The sequence below is a fragment of the Ranitomeya imitator genome, chromosome 4 (assembly GCF_032444005.1).
Source record: "Ranitomeya imitator isolate aRanImi1 chromosome 4, aRanImi1.pri, whole genome shotgun sequence".
NCBI classification, from domain to species: domain Eukaryota; kingdom Metazoa; phylum Chordata; class Amphibia; order Anura; family Dendrobatidae; genus Ranitomeya; species Ranitomeya imitator.
This window is the reverse complement of record NC_091285.1, coordinates 536,298,740-536,322,610: the sequence shown is the minus strand read 5'-3', so window position 1 is coordinate 536,322,610 and position 23,871 is coordinate 536,298,740. Positions and strand designations below refer to the sequence as shown.

The 23,871-nt window shown below is 44.0% G+C and overlaps 1 protein-coding gene across 2 annotated transcripts in view; it reads right to left on the bottom strand.

Annotated features, from left to right (window-relative positions):
* The window catches only part of RLBP1 (retinaldehyde binding protein 1), a 98,915-nt gene extending 98,067 nt beyond the window's left edge, over positions 1-848 (bottom strand). Inside the window, exon 1 of one of the 2 annotated variants that reach the window (XM_069766223.1) lies at positions 449-848. The gene's annotated coding sequence lies outside the window, so the exon portion shown is untranslated. The remainder of the gene's footprint in view (positions 1-448) is intronic. The other variant, XM_069766221.1, reaches the window with a different exon arrangement.
* Between the last annotated feature and the right edge of the window lie 23,023 nt (positions 849-23,871).

The following is a 23,871-nucleotide window of genomic DNA, read 5'->3' as shown; positions in this document are numbered from 1 at the left end:
AGTTGCTGAGCTCTGACCACTGCTGTTAACCATTTAGATGCTGCTGTTGATCTCTGACAGTGGTATTTCAATGGAACATGCATCGGTGCTGATGTGTATCAGCTCCCATTGGCCACCTGTGATTAGTGGGATACCATGGAAGCTGGGGACCTGCTGAAGGCCCCCATTGCTACCATCTTGGTACTCATATAAAGCCCCATCATTGGCTGAACTCATGATTTTCACAATATACTGCAATACAGTGAGACTTAAAAATAATGTTAAAAAATATTAAAAACTATAAGAAGATTCAAATAAATAAAGGAAAATAAATAAATAAATTTGATATTGCTGCGTCCGTAAAAGTCCAATCTATCAAAATATAAAATTACTTTATCCTCTAAAGTAAACACTGTAAATATAAAAAAAAAACATGCTGCAAGTTTGGTATCACCATAATCGTACTTACCTGGAGAATCAGTTTTCAGATAATTTTTAGCACAGAATGAACACCGTTAAAAATCAAAACACAAAAACAATGGTGGAATTTGCATTTTATCACCATTTCACCCCACTTTGATTTCTTTTCCCTCTTTTCAGTGCATCATATGGCAAAACGAATGGTGTCACTCAAAACCTCAGCTTGTCTTGCAAAAATCAAGTAAATTAAAAAAAAGTTTGGACTCTTGGAAAAAGGTGAGGAAAGAATAAAAACGCAAAAATGGAAAATTCCCAAATTCCCTGGTCCTTAAAGGATTAAAGAGCCAAGAGTCTATGAATCTAGTAAAACATCGAAGAGTTCTTATTATTCATGTAAATGTTGGTCTTCTACTCGCATACAATATATACACTATAAATACACAAGGACGTAAGAGTCATTCTAAGTAACTATCAAAATATAATATCCACGTCGAGCATCCGTTATACCCCCAATCTATCTCTGCCATGTTTCCTGTCTTCTGACAAGGAATAAAGCTTGCATTGTGCCTGCAGTGTGGAAAGTAGGGTAGTCACGGCCTGACTGGCTCTTTTGTTCTTGATCTTACTAGTGTGATTCATTTACAAAGAAGACTTGAAATTCTGATGTATTAGAATCCAATTGTTCTAACTCATTTGCTCGTACAATTATGAAATTGACAGGATGAGTTCAGATCTCACCTCTGAGATATGGAGTAAATGGACCATTATTTCCATGTGTGCTGGGGAAAAAATCCAGATGTAACTAGGGTCTGTTTTGTTAATATTTCTGTGGGCAAATCATGGGAAATAAATGAATGAAGAAAATAGATATAACAGAGCAGCTCTGGGCACAAGATGTGGTGGAGATGCACACGGCTGGAATCACACAATCAAAGATAGTAAAGGATTAAAATGAAATGGGACATGTTACAGAACGACTTGTTCTTCTCCAATTGTGACTTTTGACTTAAAAAAAACTGCATGCAGATTTCCAGTCAAAGGATATGTTCACTTGGAGCAGACATGCTATGGATTTTCTATCTGGATTCTGGATCCAAGAAGTATCGTTTCTCCTTGCGGAGAGTGACATATTATATGTCACTCTCCGCAAGGAGAAACGATACTTCTTGGATCCCGGTCAGACGCCTCTCACTCAGCCAAACCAGATCTCCACTTTGCAATGATGAGGGGCAGTACCCCGAAACACAGTGTCTTCAAATTGAGATTCTGGTTTGGCTTTTATCCTAAGTCATGTGACAAGGCTCGTTAAAGAGTTGACATTGACTGTTAGGATTGCTACTTCCAATAAGTGGCACTAGAGTTCTAGTCCTCTTCCTCTCTGAAGAGACCATTTGCTATCTGGATTCTGAAACTGAAAACCTTCTGCAAAGTGAATGAAAGTGTCTGAAACCTTATACACGCTATGTAAAAGAAAAATGTAATGCGTGACCTGTAGGGTAAAGAAAATAACAGAAATGAAAAGCTTGTCAAAATGTCTGCTTGCCCTCAGTGAAGGAATCGGTTAAAAACAAGAATCTGTCAAGTGATTAGGTCCATCTGAGATATCTCTTGCAGCCATCATCAGGACGAGTTGTGTTTGCACCCTCCATATGTCCCCTAACTATACATATTCACTAAATTTTAGTGGTTTCTGATTTTTATCACTTTGACAGGAGTCTTTCATATGCAGGGTCAGGACTATCAGTGGTTTCATTTTGTGGCAGAATTTGACTAAAGGGTTATTACCATCTTAGTACACGATCACATCTGGACCCGTCAAAGCACTTAGTGTGCGAAACGGCCATCGGCCGTACTCCAACACCGCACCCTCCTTTGTACCTGATGTCCTGACGGATGTATTCCACACATTTTCTCCAATAAAGTTCACGATTCCCACTGCTATCCTGGGGTGAGTGCTGCATATGTTTTCTTCTTTGGCTGCTTATGGACTTTTGTTTAGCATTTGGTATGCAGAGCACCATAGCCCTGAAGCATTCGTGAAGCCTGATATTCAGTTGTCCGCCATCAGTCCTGCCTGTCGGATTTCGTATTTGCTCTAGTGCCGTCCTTTCTCTTCTTTTTGTTGTAGCCAGTGATATATGTGCCCCAGCATCTCCAGAGATGTATGCGCCTATTCCCTCTGTGATGTATATGTCCCCAGTGTCTAATATGATGTGTGTGCCCCAGCTTATCCTGTGATGTATGTTCCTCAGCTTCTCCTGGTGTGCATATGCCCCAGTGTCTCCTGTGATGTACAGTGGATACGGAAATTATTCAGACCCCTTTAAATTTTTCATTCTTTGTTTCATTGCAGCCATTTGGTAAATTCAAAAAAGTTCATTTTTTCTCATTAATGTACATTCTGCACTCCATCTTGACTGAAAAAAAAACAGAAATGTAGAAATTTTTGCAAATTTATTAAAAAAGGAAAAGTGAAATATCACGTGGTCATAAGTATTCAGACTCTTTGCTCACTATTGAGTAGAAGCACTCTTTTGAGCTAGTACAGCCATGAGTCTTCTTGGGAATGATGCAACAAGTTTTTCACACCTGGATTTGGGGATCCTCTGCCATTCTTCCTTGCAGATCCTCTCCAGTTCAATCAGGTTGGATGGTGAACGTTGGTGGACAGCCATGTTCAGGTTTCTCCAGAGATGCTCAATTGGGTTTAGGTCAGGGCTCTGGCTGGGCCAGTCAAGAATGGTCACAGAGTTGTTCTGAAGCCAATCCTTTGTTATTTTAGCTGTGTGCTTAGGGTCATTGTCTAGTTGGAAGGTGAACCTTCTGCCAAGTCTGAGGTCCAGAGCACTCTGGAAGAGGTTCTCATCTAGGATATCTCTGTACTTGGCTGCATTCATGTTTCCTTCAATGGCAATCAGTTGTCCTGTCCCTGCAACTGAAAAATACCCCCATAGCATGATGCTGCCACCACCATGTTTCACTGTTGGGATTGTATCGGGCAGGTGATGAGCAGTGCCTGGTTTTCTCCACACATACCACTTAGAACTATCACAAAAAAGGTCTATCTTCATCTCATCAGACCAGAGAATCTTATTTCTTATAGTCTGGGAGTCCATGTGTTTTTAGCAAATTTTAGGCAGGCTTTCATATGTCTTACACTGAGGAGAGGCTTCCGTCTGGCCACTCTGCCATAAAGACCCGACTGGCTGAGGTCTGCAGTGATAGTTGACTCTGTGGAACTTTCTCCCATCTCCCTACTGCATCTCTGGAGCTCAGCCACAGTGATCTTGGGGTGGTTCTTTACCTCTCTCACCAAGGCTCTTCTCCCACGATTTGTTCAGTTTGGCTGGATGGCCATGTCTAGGAAGACTTCTGGTGGTCCCAAACTTCTTCCATTTAAGGATTATGGAGGCCACTGTGCTCTTAGGAACCTTGAGTACTGCAGAAATTCTTTTGTAACCTTGGCCAGATCTGTGCCTTGCCACAATTTTGTCTCTGAGCTCCTTGGCCAGTTCCTTTGACCTCATGATTCTCATTTGGTCTGGCATGCACTGTTAGCTGTGAGGTCTTATATAGACAGGTGTGTGCCTTTCCAAACCAAGTCCTATCAGTTTAATTAAACCCAGCTGGACTCCAATGAAGGAGTAGAACCATCTCAAGGAAGATCACAAGGAAATGGACATCATTTGACAATACTTATAACCATGTGATGTTTCAGTTTTTCTTTTTTTGTACATTTGCAAAAATTACTACATTTCTATTTTTTTTCAGTAAAGATGGGGTGCAGAGTGTACATTAATGTGAAAAAATGAACTTTTTTTGCATTTACCAAATGGCTGCAATGAAACAAAGAGTGAAAAATTGAAAGGGGTCTGAATACTTTCCATACCCACTGTATATGCCCCAGTGTCTCCTGTGATGTATTTGCGCCAAACATCTTCTGTGATGTGTATGACCCCAGCATCTCCTGTGATGTATATGCACCAACCCACAGTTTATCCTATATGATGTATATGCTCTAGCATCTCCTATGTGATGTATATACTGCAGCCCAGTGTCTCCTACATGCTGTATGTGCTGCAGTCCCAGTGTGTCCTCATCACATCACAGACTCTATAAAGAGAAGCAGCTCCAGCCTTCACATTAGGGGTGAGTTAATTAAATGTTTGACCAAATGCAGCAGGGTAAATTTCAAGTTGATAATTTTGTACGACCCTGAATATAAATATCCAAATTGCCTTTGGCTGTAAAAAGGTTCCCCATCCCTGCACAAAAAGATCCTCTAGTAAATAATGGTTTATACTCCTATTCATCTACTTCGAGCAGCACAGTGGCTCAGCGGTTAGCACTGTTGGTTTGCAGCTCTGGGGTAGTAGGTTCAAATCTCACCAAAGACTTCATATGCAAGGAGTTTGTATGTTCTCCCGTATTTGTGTGTGTTTCCTCTGGGTACCCTAATGCTCTCCCACGATTCAAGGACATAATGATAGATTGTGAGACACAATGGGGACAGTGATGATAGTATCCATAAAAAACTGCAGAATATGATGGTGCCTTTTTATAACATGAAAAAATTCCTGTGTAAAAATTGGTTATCCTTGTTTTAAAGATAAGTGATGTATATGGCTTAGTTCCAGAATGGTGTTAGATATACAGTGGTATACAGTGATTCTAGTGTTTAGTTTCTCAATGGCGAAGCTTCACTTTTACTAGACCTCAATTCAGATATTAAAAACAAATCCCAAGCTCCTTAGACACTGGCTGTAAATCAGCTCTGTTAATAAAAGGTCCCTCTTGTTCACCAGAATTAACCTTTGTTTCTTTTCGTGTAAGTAGTTTATGGAAAACCGTTACCCAAGAAACATGTGAGCTTTAAACCATGGGCAGGTGAATGCTCCGCACTGTGCTTAACCCTGTAATGGATGTGATGTAACTGTAATATCTAAGCAGCACTGCCCTCCGCCGGGGTCCTAGACACGTGTTATTGCTGTAGTCCACTGACACTATGACTATAGAAAACATCCTAATGGGATCTGAGGTATAATGTTGAATGGCCACTGAAGGGTCCGCTAACTTTGCAAAGTTGATAGAATAGGCAAATATAAGAGAACTTTGTTAACCCCTTAACGACCGCCGATACGCCTTTTAACGGCGGCCGGTAAGGGTACTTAAACCACAGCGCCATTAATTAACGGCGCTGTGGAAAAAGTAAATAGCGCCCCCCAGAGTCAGATTTTTTCTGGGGTCTCGGCTGCCGGGGGTAGCCGAGACCCCAGAGAACATGATTCGGGTGTTTTTTTACCGACCCCGCATTTGCGATCGCCGGTAATTAACCGTTTGCCGGCGATCGCAAAAAAAAACAACGCAATTTCTTTTTAATTTCTCTGTCCTCCGATGTGATCGCACATCAGAGGACAGAGAAATGGGGTCCCAGGTAGCCCCCCAATACTTACCTGTCTCCCTCGGTGCTCCTCGTGGCTCCCGATGGGCGCCGCCATCTTCAAAATGGCGGGCGCATGCGCAGTGCGCCCGCCGGCCGGCATCGGGAGAGTCTTTGGGGTCTTGGCTGCTGGGGGTAGCCGAGACCCCAAAGAACATGATCAGGGTCGGTTTTACCGACCCCTGTTTTGCGATCGCCGGTAATTAACTGTTTACCGGCGACCGCAAAAAAAAAAAAAAAAAAGCAAAGTGTAATTCTCTGTCCTCTGATGTGATCGCACATCAGAGGACAGAGAAATAGGGGGATTCGGGGACCCTATTATACTCACCAGTGTCCCTGGGTCTTCCTGCTGCTCCTCCTGGCCGCCGGCATCTTCTTGGCAAAAGAAAATGGCGGGCGCATGCGCAGTGCGCCCGCCATCTGTCGCCATCTGCCGGCCGGCAGAAGAGCAGTTGGGGCTAAAATTAGGGCTAGGGTTAGGGTTAGGGCTAGGGTTAGGGCTAGGGTTAGGGATAGGGTTAGGGTTGGGGCTAAATTTAGGGTTAGGGTTGGGGCTAAATTTAGGGTTAGGGTTGGGGCTAAATTACATTGAACGTTTTTTGTGCCGACGGTCCGCCAAAACACAACTGATCCAGTGCACGACGGACGCGACGTGTGGCCATCCGTCACGATCCGTCGGCAATACAAGTCTATGGGCAAAAAACGCATCCTGCTGGCACATTTGCAGGATCCGTTTTTTGTCCAAAACGACGGATTGCGACGGATGTCAAACGACGCAAGTGTGAAAGTAGCCTTAGGGCTAGGGTTAGGGTTGGGGCTAAAGTTAGGGCTAGGGTTGGGGCTAAAGTTAGGGTTAGAGTTGGGATTAGGGTTAGGGTTTGGATTAGGGTTGGCATTAGGGTAACGCTTGGGATTAGTGTTAGGTTTGGGATTAGGGTTAAGGTTAGGGTTGTGATTAGGGGTGTATTGGGATTAGGGTTAGGTTTGAGGTTAGGGTTGAGATTAGGATTAGGGGTGTGTTGGATTTAGGGTTTTGATTAGGGTTATGGGTAGGGTTGACATTAGGGTTGTTTTGGAGTAAGGGTTGTGATTATCGTTAGGGTTAGTGATTAGGATTATGGATCGGGTTGGGATTAGGGTTAGGGGTGTGTTGGGGTTAGGGTTGGAGCTAGAATTGGGGGGTTTCCACTGTTTAGGTACATCAGGGGGTCTCCAAACACGACAGCCAATTTTGCGCTCAAAAAGTCAAATGGTGCTCCCTCCCTTCTGAGCTCTGCCGTGCGCCCAAACAGTGGGTTACCCCCACATATTGGGCATCAACGTACTCGGGATAACTTGGACAACAACTTTTGGTGTCCAATTTCTCCTGTTACCCTTGTGAAAATAAAAACTTGGGGGCTACAAAATCTTTTTTGTGGAAAAAAAAATATTTTTTATTTTCACGACTCTGCATTCTAAACTTCTGTGAAGCACTTGGGCATTCAAAGTTCTCACCACACATCTAGATAAGTTCCTTGGGGGGTCTAGTTTCCAAAATGGGGTCACTTGTGGGGAGTTTCTACTGTTTAGGTACATCAGGGGCTCTGCAATCGCAACATAACGCCCACAGACCATTCTAAGTCTGCATTCCAAAACGGCGCTCCTTCCCTTCCGAGCTCTGCCATGCGCCCAAACAGTGGTTTACCCCCACATATGGCACATCAGTGTACTCGGGATGAATTGGACAACAACTATTGTGGTCCAATTTCTCCTGTTACCCTTGTGAAAATAAAAACTTGGGGGCTACAATATCTTTTTTGTGGAAAAAAAAATATTTTTTTATTTTCACGACTCTGCATTCTAAACTTCTGTGAAGCACTTGGGCATTAAAAGTTCTCACCACACATCTAGATAAGTTCCATGGGGGGTCTAGTTTTCAAAATGGGGTCACTTGTGGGGGGTTTCCACTGTTTAGGCACGTCAGGGGCTCTCCAAACGCGACATGGCATCCGATCTCAATTCCAGACAATTCTACATTGAAAAAGTAAAACGGCACTCCTCCTCTTCCAAGCTCTGCGGTGCTCCCAAACAGTGGTTTACCCCCACATATTGGGTATCGACGTATTCAGGAGAAATTGCACTACAACTTTTGTGGTCTAATTTCTCCTGTTACCCTTGTGAAAATAAAAATTTGGGGGCAAAAATATAATTTTTGTAGAAAAAATGCGATTTCTTTATTTTCACTGCTCAACGTTATAAACTTCTGTGAAGCACATGGGGGTTCAAAGTGCTCACCACACATCTAGATAAGTTCCTTAAGGGGTCTAGTTTCCAAAATGGTGTCACTTGTGGGGAGTTTCCACTTTTTAGGCACATCAGGGGCTCTCCAAACGCGACATGGCGTCCAATCTCAATTCCTGCCAATTCTACATAGAAAAAGTCAAACGGCGCTCCTTCTCTTCCAAGCCCTGCCGTGCACCCAAACAGTGGTTTACCCCCACATATTGGGTATTGGCGTATTCAGGAGAAATCGCACAACAACTTTTGTGGTCTAATTTCTCCTGTTACCCTTGTGAAAATAAGAATTTGTGGGTGAAAAGATCATTTTTGTGTAAACAAATGCGATTTTTTATTTTCATGGCTCTACGTTATAAACTTCTGTGAAGCTCTTGGGGGTTCAAAGTGCTCACCACTCATCTAGATAAGTTCCTTAAGGGGTCTAGTTTACAAAATGGTGTCACTTGTGGGGGGTTTCCACTGTTTAGGCACATCAGGGGCCCTCTAAACGTGACATGGCGTCCGATCCCAATTCCAGCCAACTCTGTATTGAAAAAGTCAAACGGCGCTCCTTCACTTCCAAGTTCCGCGGTGCACCCAAACAGTAGTTTACCCCCACATATGGGGTATGTGCATATTCAGGAGAAATTGCATAACAAAATTTATGGTTACATTTCTGTTTTTACACTTGTGAAAATAAAAAAAATGGTTCTGAATTAAAATGTTTGCAAAAAAAAAGTTAAATGTTCATTTTTTCTTCCACATTGTTTCAGTTCCTGTAAAGCACGTAAAGGGTTAATAAACTTATTGAATGTGGTTTTGAGAACCTTGAGGGGTGTAGTTTTTAGAATGGTGTCACACTTCGTTATTTTCTATCATATAGACCCCTCAAAATGACTTCAAATGTGATGTGGTCCCTAAAAAAAAATGAAGTTGTAAAAATGAGAAATTGCTGGTCAACTTTTAACCCTTATAACTCCCTAACAAAAAAAAATTTTGTTTCCAAAATTGTGCTGATGTAAAGTAGACATGTGGGAAATGCTATTTATTAACTATTTTTCGTGACATATCTCTCTGATTTAAGGGCATAAAAAATACAAAGTTTGAAAATTGCAAAATTTTTAAATTTTTTGCCATATTTCCGTTTTTTTCATAAATAATCGCAAGTAATATCGAAGAAATGTTACCACTAACATGAAGTACAATATGTCACGAAAAAACAGTCTCAGAATCAGCGGGATCCGTTGAAGCGTTCCAGAGTTATAACCTCATAAAGTGACAGTGGTCAGAATTGCAAAAATTGGCTCGGTCATTAAGTACCAAATTGGCTCTGTCACTAAGGGGTTAAATATCTTATGAAAAAATATTTTTTTCTTCATTTAACTTCAATTATGAGCTACTTCTCCTCCAACCTGCCACCATCCACTCAAAAAAAAAAATGCTAAGTTCTGTTTTGCGCAAAACATGAACTGCCAGTTCACTGAGGTATCAGATTACTGCTGCCTATTGAAGCCAATAGAGAGGGAAATGTGGAGGAGGAAGGATGGAGGAGGAAGGCAGGAGCAGATTAAGAGTACCGTCACACAGTGGCACTTTGATCGCTAGGATGGCACGATCCGTGACGTTCCAGCGATATCCTTACGATCTCGCTGTGTCTGACACGCTACTGCAATCAGGGACCCCGCTGAGAATCGTACGTCGTAGCAGATCGTTTGAAACTTTATTTCGTCGCTGGATCTCCCGCTGACATCGCTGAATCGGCGTGTGTGACGCCGATTCAGCGATGTCTTCACTGGTAACCAGGGTAAACATCGGTTTACTAAGCGCAGGGCCGCGCTTAGTAACCTGATATTTACCCTGGTTACCAGTGTAAATGTAAAAAAAAAAAAAACCACTACATACTTACCTTCCCGGTGTCTGGTCATGTCCCTCGCCTTCAGCTTCCCGCACTGACTGGTGAGCGCCGGCCGGCCGTAGAGTACAGCGGTGACGTCACCGCTGTGCTTTCCGGCTGTCCGGCGCTCACTGTCAGTGCAGAGAAGCACAGCGCCGAGGATTGTAAGTATGTAGTGTTTGGTTTTTTTTACGTTTACGCTGGTAACCAGGGTAAACATCGGGTTACTAAGCAAGGCCCTGCGCTTAGTAACCCGATGTTTACCCTGGTTACCAGGGGACTTCGGGATCGTTGGTCGCTGGAGAGCTGTTTGTGTGACAGCACTCCAGCGACCACACAGCGACGCTGCAGCGTTGTCGTTGTCGTATCGCTGCAGCGTCGTTTTAGTGTGACGGTACCCTAACAGTATCGATGTATGGTAACCTATATGCTGCTGGTTCTTCTGAACATATAATGCATAGAGGCATTATCAGACTGGGGTACCAAGGGCCCAACAGTAACATTGACTTTGGGGGGGGGGGCACTTTTCACCTGCATATATATATTGCACTATATTCATAAATGTACCTATATCTCTATGTAATAATAAACTGGGTAGTTTGGTTAATGAATGATGAGATGCTGCTTTTTTTGTTCTGTACAGAGAGAATCAAGTGAATTATACCAAGTACTGACTATACAGTGGGGTTGGGGCCCACATCTGCACAGGGGCCCACCAGGGATTTCCCCTGTTACCCTATGGGCCAGTCCGAGCCTGTATAGAGGCAGGAGAGGAAGCTCCAAGGCCAGGTATGATAACAAACTTCTACCCTGCTATAGTTGCTCCTCTGAAGGGGATATTTGTATACCAGCACATACATGTTAGCTATTCCCTACCAATAATGGCAAATATCTCCCAGTTCTCTGCACTGTATAGTGCGACGTGTATTATTGATATCATATATCTATATTGTATATAGTGTATGAGGTTGTAAACACTAGATCTCTAACAACACTATACATAAGTGAATCATTGCGCAGGATAGATCTAGTGTTTGCTATCATATGGCATGATCTGTTCCTGAAAAAATGATTGAAGTGAAATACTGCATTAAATATTGCTAAAACTTGTAATGACTCAGATGTCATTTTCACTGGGGTAAAGCCCATGGAGCTGGGGACATTCAAATTAAATATGTAAATGCTCCATTCATGCATACAATTTGAAACAGGCAGGCGTCCAACAAAATGATCTGCTTATTCAGGGACAACAGCCGGCAGCGTCATGTAATTAAAGTGCAAAGTCAGGAATCTTGTTCTGTAATTTCACAGAGATTTGAAAACAAAATGGAGCATTGAGCAGCACAGAGCGGCTTTGTTTCTTGTCCGCTTCTCTGGGATTTGTCTGCTTTTGTTCAGGCCTCTCTTGTCTATTTGCTTAACCTCTGAAGGAGTGACACAAATCAGCAGCTCAGGAATAGACTGAAGAACTCAGTGATTGGGCAATGAAAATCTAGAGAAGCCTTCTAGAAGCACAGGAGATCGGGGGTAAATCATATGTGCATTATTGGGGAGGTGTGATATAATGGTGTGTAAAATATGGAACTGAGAGGCTCAGCAATTTACTAAAAGAGGGAAGCAGTAAACACAGCTGGGAAAATTAGTATTTGATACACTGCTGATTTTGCAAGTTTTCCCACCTACAAAGATTGGAGAGCTCTGAAATTTTTATCGTAGGTACACTTCAACTGTGAGAGACAGAATCTAAAAATAAAAACCAGAAATCACATTGAATGATTTTAAAATAATTAATTTGCATTTTATTGCGTGAAATAAATATTTGATCACCTACAACCTGCAAGTATTCTGGCTCTCACCGACCTGTTAGTTTTTCTTTAACCCCTTAGCGACCGCCGATACGCCTTTTAACTGCGGCCGCTAAGGGTACTTAAACCACGGCGCTGTGGAAAAAGTAAATAGCGCCCCCCCAGAGTCGGATTTTCTCCGGGGTCTCGGCTGCCGGGGGTAGCCGAGACCCCAGAGAACATGATTCGGGGTTTTTTTTACCGACCCCGCATTTGCGATCGCCGGTAATTAACCGTTTACCGGCGATCGCAAAAAAAAAAAAGCGATCTCTTTTTAATTTCTCTGTCCTCCGATGTGATCGCACATCGGAGGACAGAGAAAAGGGGTCCCAGGTGGCCCCCCAATACTTACCTATCTCCCCCGGTGCTCCTCGTGGCTCCCGGTGGGCGCCGCCATCTTAAAAATGGCGGGCGCATGCGCAGTGCACCCGCCGGCCGGCCCCGCGAGAATCTTTGGGGTCTCGGCTGCCGGGGGTAGCCGAGACCCCAAAGAGCATGATCGGGGTCGGTTTTACCGACCCCTGTTTTGCGATCGCCGGTAATTAACTGTTTACCGGCGACCGCAAAAAAAAAGTAAAGTGTAATTCTCTGTCCTCTGATGTGATCGCACATCAGAGGACAGAGAAATAGGGGGATTCGGGGACCCTACAATACTCACCTGCGTCCCTGGATCCTCCTGCTGCTCCTCCTGGCCACCGGCAAAAGAAAATGGCGGGCGCATGCGCAGTGCACCCTCCATCTGTCTCCATCTGCTGGCCGGCAGGAGAACAGCAGTTGGGGCTAAAATTAGGGTTAGGGTTAGGGCTAGGGTTAGGGTTAGGGCTAGGGTTAGGGTTAGGGGTAGGGTTAGGGCTAGGGTTAGGGCTAGGGTTAGGGGTAGGGTTAGGTTTAGGGCTAGGGCTAGGGTTAGGGCTAGGGTTAGGGCTAGGGTTGGGGCTAAATTTAGGGTTAGGGTTGGGGCTAAATTTAGGGTTAGGGTTGGGGCTAAATTTAGGGTTAGGCTTCTTTCACACTTACGTCGGTATGGGGCCGTCGCAATGCGTCGGCCCGACATACCGACGCACGTTGTGAAAATTGTGCACAACGTGGGCAGCGGCTGTAGCTTTTCAACGCATCCGCTGCCCAATCTATGTCCTGGGGATGAGGGGGCGGAGTTACGGCCACGCATGTGCGTTCAGAAATGGCGGATGCGACGTACAAAAAAACGTTTCATTGAACGTTTTTTTGTGCCGACGGTCCGCCAAAACACAACTGATCCAGTGCACGACGGACGCGACGTGTGGCCATCCGTCATGATCCGTCGGCAATACAAGTCTATGGGCAAAAAACGCATCCTGAGGGCACATTTGCAGGATCCGTTTCTTGTCCAAAACGACGGATTGCGACGGATGTCAAACGACGCAAGTGTGAAAGTAGCCTTAGGGCTAGGGTTAGGGTTGGGGCTAAAGTTAGGGCTAGGGTTGGGGCTAAAGTTAGGGTTAGAGTTGGGATTAGGGTTAGGGTTTGGATTAGGGTTGGTATTAGGGTTAAGGTTGGCATTAGGGTTACGCCTGGGATTAGGGTTAGGTTTGGGATTAGGGTTAAGGTTAGGGTTGTGATTAGGGTTAGGGTTAGGGTTGTGATTAGGGGTGTATTGGGATTAGGGTTAGGTTTGAGGTTAGGGTTGAGATTAGGATTAGGGGTGTGTTGGATTTAGGGTTTTGATTAGGGTTATGGTTAGGGTTGACAGGGTTGTTTTGGGGTAAGGGTTGTGATTATGGTTAGGGTTAGTGATTAGGATTATGGATCAGGTTGGGATTAGGGTTAGGGGTGTGTTGGGGTTAGGGTTGGAGCTAGAATTGGGGGGTTTCCACTGTTTAGTTACATCAGGGGGTCTCCAAACACGACAGCCAATTTTGCGCTCAAAAAGTCAAATGGTGCTCCCTCCCTTCTGAGCTCTGCCGTGCGCCCAAACAGTGGGTTACCCCCACATATGGGGCATCAGCGTACTCGGGATAAATTGGACAACAACTTCTGGGGTCCAATTTCTCTTGTTACCCTTGTGAAAATAAAAACTTGGGGGCTACAAAATCTTTGTTGTGGAAGAATATATATATATATTTTTTTATGATTCTGCATTATAAATTTCTGTGAAGCACTTGGGCATTCAAAGTTCTCACCACGCATCTATATAAGTTCCTTGGGGGGGTCTAGTTTCCAAAACGGGGTCAATTGTGGGGGGTTACTACTGTTTAGCTACATCAGGAGCTCTGCAAACGCAACATAACACCCACAGACCATTCTATCTAAGTCTGCATTCCAAAACGGCGCTCCTTCCCTTCCGAGCTCTGCCGTGCGCCCAAACAGTGGTTTACCCCCACATATGGTGCATCAGCGTACTCGGGATAAATTGGACAACAACTATTGCAGTCCAATTTCTCCTGTTACCCTTGTGAAAATAAAGACTTGGGGGGCTACAATATCTTTTTTGTGGAAAAAAAAATATTTTTTATTTTCATGACTCTGCATTCTAAACTTCTGTGAAGCACTTGGGCATTCAAAGTTCTCACCACACATCTAGATAAGTTCCTTGGGGGGTCTAGTTTCCAAAATGGGGTCACTTTTGGGGGGTTACTACAGTTTAGGTGCATCAGGGGCTCTACAATCGCAACATAATGCCCACAGACCATTCTATCAAAGTCTGCATTCCAAAAAGGCGCTCCTTCCCTTCCGAGCTCTGCCGTGCGCCCAAACAGTGGTTTACCCCCACATATGGCGCATCAGCGTACTCGGGATAAATTGGACAACAACTTTTGGGGTCCAATTTCTCCTGTTACCCTTGTAAAAATAAAAACTTGGGGGCTACAATATCTTTTTTGTGGAAAAAAAAATATTTTTTATTTTCACGACTCTGCATTCTAATCTTCTGTGAAGCACTTGGGCATTCAAAGTTCTCACCACACATCTATATAAGTTCCATGGGGGGTCTAGTTTCCAAAATGGGGTCACTTGTGGGGGATTTCTACTGTTTAGGTACATCAGGGGCTCTCCAAACGCGACATGGCGTCCGATCTCAATTCCAGCCAATTCTACATTGAAAAAGTAAAACGGCACTCTTTCTCTTCTAAGCTCTGCGGTGCGCCCTAACAGTGGTTTACCCCCACATATTGGGTATCGACGTACTCAGGAGAAATTGAACAACAACTTTAGTGGTCTAATTTCTCCTGTTACCCTTGTGAAAATAAAAATTTGTGGGCAAAAAGATCATTTTTGTAGAAAAAATGCGATTTTTTTTTTCACGGCTCTACGTTATAAACTTCTGTGAAGCACATGGAGGTTCAAAGTGCTCACCACACATCTAGATAAGTTCCTTAAGGGGTCTAGTTTCCAAAATGGTGTCACTTGTGCGGGGTTTCCACTGTTTAGGCACATCAGGGGCTCTCCAAACGCGACATGGCGTCCAATCTCAATTCCAGCCAATTCTACATTGAAAAAGTAAAACGGCGTTCCTTTACTTCCAAGCTCTGCGGTGCGCCCAAACAGTGGTTTACCCTCACATATGGGGTATCGACGTATTCAGGAGAAATCGCACAACAACTTTTGTGGTCTAATTTATCCTGTTACCCTTGTGAAAATAAGAATTTGTGGGCGAAAAAATCATTTTTGTGTAAACAAAAGCGATTTTTTATTTTCACGGCTCTACGTTATAAACTTCTGTGAAGCACTTGGGGGTTCAAAGTGCTCACCACACATCTAGATAAGTTCCTTTAGGGGTCTAGTTTCCAAAATGGTGTCACTTGTGGGGAGTTTCCACTGTTTAGGCACATCAGGGGCTCTCTAAACGTGACATGGCGTCCGATCTCAATTCCAGCCAATTCTGCATTGAAAAAGTCAAACGGCGCTCCTTCACTTCTAAGTTCTGCGGTGCGCCCAAAAAGTGGTTTACCCCCACATATGGGGTATTGTCGTATTCAGGAGAAATTGCATAACAAAATTTATGGTTACATTTCTGTTTTTACACTTGTGAAAATAAAAAAAATGGTTCTGAATTAAGATGTTTGCAAAAAAAAGTTAAATGTTTATTTTTTCCTTCCACATTGTTTCAGTTCCTGTGAAGCACGTAAAGGGTTAATAAACTTCTTGAATGTGGTTTTGAGAACCTTGAGGGGTGTAGTTTTTAGAATGGTGTCACACTTGGGTATTTTCTATCATATAGACCCCTCAAAATGACTTCAAATGTGATGTGGTCCCTAAAAAAAATGGTGTTGTAAAAATGAGAAATTGCTGGTCAACTTTTAACCCTTATAACTCCCTAACAAAAAAAAATTTTGATTCCAAAATTGTGCTGATGTAAAGTAGACATGAGGGAAATGTTATTTATTAACTATTTTTCGTGACATATCTCTCTGATTTAAGGGCATAAAAATGCAAAGTTTGAAAATTACAAAATTTTAAATTTTTTTGCTATATTTCTGTTTTTTTCATAAATAATCGCAAGTAATATCGAAGAAATGTTACCACTAACATGAAGTACAATATGTCACGAAAAAACAGTCTCAGAATCAGCGGGATCCGTTGAAGCGTTCCAGAGTTATAACCTCATAAAGTGACAGTGGTTAGAATTGCAAAAATTGGCTCGGTCATTAAGTACCAAATTGGCTCTGTCACTAAGGGGTTAAGAAGCCCTCCTACTCTGCACTCATTACCTGTATTAATTGCTCCTGTTTGAACTCATTACCTATATAAGAGACAGCTGTCCACACACTCAATCACACTCCAACCTCTCCACCATGGCCAAGACCAAAGAGCTGTCTAAGGACCCCAGAGACAAAATTGTAGATCTGCACAAGGCTGGGATGGGCTACAGGACAATAGGCAAGCAGCTTGGTGTGAAGGCAATAACTGTTGGCGCAATTATTAGAAATGGAAGAAACACAAGATGATTGTCAATCTTCCTCGGTCTGGGGCTCCATGCAAGATCTCACCTTGTAGGGTAAGGATGATTCTGAGAAAGGACAGGAATCAGCTAAGAACTACACAGGAGGACCTGGTCAGTGCCTGAAGAGAGTCGGGACCACAGTCTCAAATATTACCGTTAGGCCGGGGTCACACTTGGTAGTGCAATGAGAAAAACTCGCACGAGTCTCTCGCATCAATACCCGGCACTGCCGCCGGTACTCTGAATGGAGCGTTCAGCTGCATAGAAATACATGCAGCCGTATGTTCCAGTCTCGAGTGCCGGTGGCGGCGCCGGGTGTTGATGCGCGAGTTTCTCGAATTGCACAGACATGTCTGACCCTTAGTAACACACAACGTCATAGATTAAAATAGTAAGGCACACCTGCTCACAACAGCAAATTACCTATTTGAATTCGCCAATGACCATCTGGATAATCAGGAAGAGGCATGGGAGTAGGTCATGTGGTCAGATGATACCAAAATAGAACCGTGAATCATGGTGGGGGAAAACATCATACTGTTGGGGGTGCTTTTCTGCAAAGGGGACAGGATGACTGCACCGTATTTATTGAAGGGAGGATGGATGGGGTCATACAGTGGGTACGAAAAGTATTCAGACCCATTTAAATTTTTCACTTTGTTTCATTGCAGCCATTTGGTAAATTAAAAAAAAGTTCATTTTTTTCTCATTAATGTACTCCCTGCACCCCATCTTGACTGAAAAAAACCCCAGAAATGTAGTAATTTTTTGCAAATTAATCAAAAAAGAAAAACTGAAATATCACATGGTCATAAGTATTCAGACCCTTTGCTCAGTATTGAGTAGAAGCACCCTTGTTCTGTCTCCACCATCTAATATTGTTACCCTGATTATCTCTTTGCATAATTGCAGGTTTCTCAGTATGGATATTCATACCTTTATTTGTTTGTGATGCTTTGGCTCCCTCTAGCGGTCAGAGTTATGTTGGCAGTTCAATCTTGTTTTTGTATTATCCATGTCTGATTCTCCTCCTCCTTTGCAATGCATTATGGTAGCTTAGCCTCCATTTCCCTCCATTTTTCCTTTCACTTTCTTCGGTTTGCCTTCAAGGAAAGACGCTTCACTTCATCCCCCTTGCGATTGCATTGCCGGTATGTCTTTATGCTTCCTATAGATATTTCTGCTCTATATTAGCTTAGTTTAACCAGTTGTACTCCTAGTTTAGTCACTAGCCTTCTAAATGTTATGCATAATGTATATTGTCAAGGTAAAAATATACGTCTTTATACACTTTTGTACTTTTATATATTCTTATGCTGTGAAACAATAAGTTTTTCCCTTTGCTTGCCAAATGCAAATTTAACTGTATTTAAGATGGCTGCCAGTATTCACCTTTGCCCCACTTTCAGGCTGAAGGAACAAGTTGCACATTCCAGAAGGACAAGTAACATTTTTCTGGAATTCGAAACTTAACAAGATGTGGACAAAGAAAGATTCATCAGATGAAGTCAGACCAACCAGAAGGACTGAATACTAGATACATTGCTTAACCCCCGCCTATCCCCGCCCTCTGCACACCTTCCCCCAATAGACCATGTAATATTGTGTATCAGGAAATAAAGTTCAGTTGTTGCTGAGACGTTACTACACCTTGTAGACAAACGGGCAGGCGCTGAGTTTGAACCAGATTTTGTCTGACTCATTCTTCAATTCGGTACCACTGCTCTTATCTTAATTTGGAATGACTGGTGGATGAAGGGTATTGTCGTGACGACCCCGACAATTTGGCGCCCAACGTGGGGCGTGGCCCACGATCCGAGACCCCCTGGACCCATGCCTGGACGTCCGTGGACGACACCCGTAGTGGCTGACCTCGAGGACTGATCACCCTCCAAACACGGTAAGTGGAGATCGCATACTATGTATGTGTCACACTTGCTAGTGTTTCAGCCGTTATTGGTTAGTCTGTGGTCTCCTTGGGTCTGGGGAGTGACCAGTCGAGTGGTGAGACCGAGCGCGATCCCGTGCCACGCTTCGAACCAGCAACTGAGAGACGTCGCACTCTGCGCGTCCTCGTGTACACCACACCTCCTCCACCGGTCATTGTACTCCATTCAACCACCCTACCCGTGACTGTTGCCTAGTGGTGATAGAGTGAAAGATTGAGAAGTTTGTGGATTGGGATAGGAGACGTAGCCTCTGTGATATTGCACGCACATACATCGGTAATTAAGACGTCCCAAGAGGGGGACCACCAGAAACACTTGCACACACTTGCACATATCGGTAATTAAGACGTCCCAAGAGGGGGACCATCAGAAACACTTGCACACACTTGCACATATCGGTAATTAAGACGTCCCAAGAGGGGGACCACCAGAAACACAGTGGAGGGGTCTCACTAGGAGACAGCCTCCCAACGTTTAGAATATCGTGACAGGGCAGACTGTAATCACTGGTGTTCAGGTTAGGGAAAAATATTGAGCGCAAGGCTCTTTATTCATAACACGTGGAGCGCGAGGCTCCGTGTTAGGACACAAGTGTTGCTGTCGCTGTCAGCGGCCTGCTGCAGAAGGGCGTAGTATTCTGTGAGTCATGTTATGTCTCTTAAAGAAGAAGTCCGTGCCCCACAGGTTAGATGAGGATGCTGTGGAAGTCAAGACAATAGTAGAGTCACGGGAGGGCAAGAAGGCAGTCAAGAATGTTGAAAGATGAAGGATTGTTAGAACAAGCACAAGCTCATCTGCGAGTTGCGCGAGGTTTAAAGAACGAGCAAAGAGGTTGATGGAGAGGGAGGATGAGAGGATGCAGAGCCCGTGTTTGGCTATAAAATACCTCAATAATTATTTTTTTTTCTGAGGTGTTCTGGCATAGGAATTGTGTGAAGGTTTTGTAGAAATTAATTGAGTCTGAGAACTGCTGTATTTCGTCACTCTGTGTGGTTTTCCGAGACACCCAATGGGAGGGGTGAACCCCTGCGCGAATTGTTTTTTTGACTTCTCCTCTTTGTGCTGCCGGCCAGAGAAAGGGGGGCCAAAGTTTCCAGAAGAACTTAACCCAGTCTGTATCAGCAGCTGCAGCGATCCTCACTCGCTCTCTAGTCCCCCTCCCCTCGCAGCTTGAAGGACACAACTCGCAGCTCGCTTTCTTATCAGTGGCCCAAGAAGCAGAAGACTTCAGCTCCAGCTCCCCCTCCCTTACACAAATCCAGTCTTACGCTCCAATATTCATTTTAACCCTGTGTCTGGAAATCTCCCTCGCCATGTTAATTCTCAGACCAAGATAGGACAGATGGATTTGTAAATATTGCGGTCAGACAAACCCAGACTGGAGAAATGCTTGTATAATCTGTGCTGCAACTCGACCTAAGTGAATTACACTGATTCCTGTCCAGATAAGATCACATGTAGTGATGTAGTGATATAAGAAGCTGACACAGGATTGTGGGTAGTGGGGACATTAACTTTGGGAGTAAGCTGACAGTAATCCTTTTGGGAAGGAGCTGTAGACCAGCATGTCATGTCACCCCCAACCGGTCATCTAGTCACCCCCACCACCAAAGAACCAACCACACCAGGTAGTGTAAGACAGATACAGGAGTATTATCCCTGGAAGCCCTCTGACTAGCTAGCTACGCTAAAATAATTGGCTGACCCTGAGAACAAACCTTTCCCAATTTACAGACAAAGATAATATGATGGACGTATAAGTGCACCTGAGCAGACCTAGAGAGTTGGTGAGCCAAGATGATGGTCAGATGGTCCTTACGTTATATAACCCCTATGTAGATGAGTATAATGAGATGTGTTATAAAAAAAAAAAAAAAAAATAGGGGGGATAGTGTCTCTAACCCTGTCAGTTAAAATATTCCTATGTTATGTTGCTTCAGTATGTGGGTAATTTATTTTTTTTTTTTTGTTTTTTGTTGTGTGCACAGACAGAGCAGGAAGCTATTGTTGCCACTGTTAGTTTTCGCAAGTATCTGGCAGATCTGAACTGTCGGGTTTCGGCCTTGAAACTTCGGTTCTGCCTTGGTCAAGTGATATTTTTGGGTCACTGTCTCCTTCAGGGTGCCAGACACCTCACAGAAGAAAGAAAAAAAATAGCCGTCAGCTCCCTTCCATTCCCAAAAGATGTGACTGAGCTCCAGCGTTTCCTTGGACTATGTACTTATTGTTGTCAGTGGATACCGGACGCATCCCGCATAATGCAACCTCTCTACAAGGCCCTGAAAGACTGTTCAAGATGTGCTGATGATTTTGGCAGATTTCACACATGATACGCTGTTACTACGGAAGACACTGTAGTGCACGGAGCTGCACTCACTCCCTCCCACCCTGTCAGCACAAGAAGCAGAACGTCAGGCTCTGTCTACTGCATGTACTTTGGCCAAGGACAGGCGGGCTAATAAATACACAGACTCACTGTAAGCATTTGGTATTGCTCATGATTTCGGAGCCTATGAACCAATCGAGGATTTGTTACTACCGCCGGGACTCAGTGAAGAATGTTGAAGCTGTTAAAGCCCTCATGGACTCAATCGAATTACCTACCCAGGTGGCCATTATCAAAGTTAAGGAGCACGGTACCATGGAACAGGCCACAGACTGTTGGTAATGCCTTTGCGGATATGCAAGCAAAAGCCGCTGCTCTTCTACCCGTTGAACTGACCATACCAGCTATGGTGACCACACGCTCTCAGCGTAAACAGTTACAAGAAACACTGACTCTACAGGAACCTGATGATCTATGACAGACTGAGGTTTTCTACCAGACCCCGCGAGACCGCTTAATGACGATGCAGAGAATGTCTCCAAAGGAAGAAGTGAAGCAGTGGAAGCTGATGGAGCACGTATGGACAATGGTCGCTGGAAAAAGGACCAACTTGTGTGTCTCCCTAAGCGGATGTACCCTGCTATTGCCATGTGGGCGCATGGGCCCACACATCGAGGTATCTGTCAGACCTGCTAACCCGGTCAACTTCAACGTGTACCCCCGAAGTATCTTGCTAAGCCCGACTATCCTTTCCAAAGGCTCCAGGTGGACCTCATCACGTTGCCGAAGTCTGGAAGGTATGAATATTGTCTGGTGGTTGTCGACATGTTCTCCAGTTGGCCAGAAGCATTCCCTGTTACCAACGTGACTGCAAAGACCACAGCAAAGAAACTGGTGATGGAAGTTATATGCAGATATGGTGTTCCAGAAGTTGCTGAAAGTGACCAAGACCCGGCCTTTTCTTCTCATGTGTATCAGGAGGTTCTGACAATGCTTGGATCCACTGTAGCCCTCCGTACCATCCACAATCTAGTGGGAAAGTTAAGAGGCTGAACGGCACACTGAAGGGACAATTGACCCAAATGATGCAGGAGACTACGGCTCCATGGCCAGGGCTCTTACACGTTCGTACTACCCCTATTGCAAAATATGGCCTGTCCCCATATGAGATATTGTTTGGTGCTAGGTTCTCAGTTGCAAATTTTCAGTCTCAGTAGTTGTCAGAAGAAACTGACCGTGCTGTTCAATATGTTATTCAGCTTAGTAGAAAATGTTGCTAACACCTATGTTTTAGTTTCTTTTTCCCTTCCAGGTTCAGCAGAAACCGATATTGGTCACAATTTGATGCCTGGTGGTTTTATGGTCGTGAAAAGCTATGTCAGTAAAACTTGAAGGAAAGAGCACCTGAATCCACGCTTCACACTGCAAATGAGACCGAACCAGCGCTTACAGTGATGATCGAAGGAAAATGTTGTTGTTGTTGTTTTTGGTCTTAGGGCCAGGGGCCATCCTCGACCCTACCTTTCCGGCCCCTATTGTAAACAAGAATCCCGGTGCCACTATTCTCTGGGTAAACCTAACGGCCCCGGTAAATATCTGGTGATTTGATTTCTGCGATGTAGTCAAGTGCCCCGAGACTCAGCGGGTGGTAGAGGGAATTATCCAGTATTATATATGTGTTACCAGAGATAACAATTGTGCTGGGAAGATATTTTCATAATGTGTTTAATAGTATCGGATACTATGGGAATTTAGGCCATATACAGCTCCAGGATATTAGTTTCAGACCAACCAAGGCCCCCGTTACCAGTACAGCTAAAACAGGCCCAGGTGAACGTTTGCAAAATATAGTTAACGAAGTAATCCCCATTCCAGGTCTTAGTTGGCAAGAAGTCTTCTCCATAGAAACACAAACAGCCCCAAGGACAAATTTATGGTTAGAATGGGTAAGATACAATGTCAGATTATGTCCCACTGATTCATGAAGCACCTAAACTAAAGGTCCCAGGAGGGATAACCGTGTTTGCTGATAATTATACCTGTTATAATTCCCACGACACTACAGGTACACCAGTAGGGGTCTTCGAGACAGGGTTCTGCAAAGAGAACAGGTCCCTGGATACTGACTTGCTAGCTAATCATACACAGTATATGTACGATATTTATTGGTTATGTGGAGATGGTAAGCTCCATCCTAGGTTGCCTAATGCCTGGACAGGTCAATGTACCCTTGTTAAACTAGCTGTGCAGTTCAAGATTCTACCTTGGGATCCAGAGACACCTGATGAATATACCAGAATGAGGAGAAGTCTTGATCAGCTCCATATGAGTTATGAAGAAGATCCATTGGTATATGTCGATGGCATTGGAGTGCCAAGGGGGGTGCCTGACCAATCTAAAGCCCAGAACCAGATCTATGCTGGCTTTGCTTCTTTAATCCACAGGTGCAGATTAATAAAAATGTTGATTGGATCAATTACATATATTACAGTGAACAAAGGTTTGTCAATTTTACCTGTGATGCCTTCCAGGGTATAGTTGAGGAGTTGAGCCCTAACACTAGAATGACCCTCCAAAACAGACTAGCCCTTGATATGATCTTAGCTGAGAAAGTAGGAGTCTGTGGGATGGTGGGAGAGGAATGTTGTACCTATATCCCTCAGAACTCTGGGGTAAATGGAAAGACCATGATAGCCCTTAAAAAGATCAATGGGTTAGCAGCAGAATTAAAAACTAATGCTGGAGTAGACACATCTTTCTTTTCCGGTTGGTTGGGTGGGCTCAAAGGATTCCTTCAACAAGCTTGTCTGGTACTGATTGCCCTTCTTGTAGTTGGATCGATAAT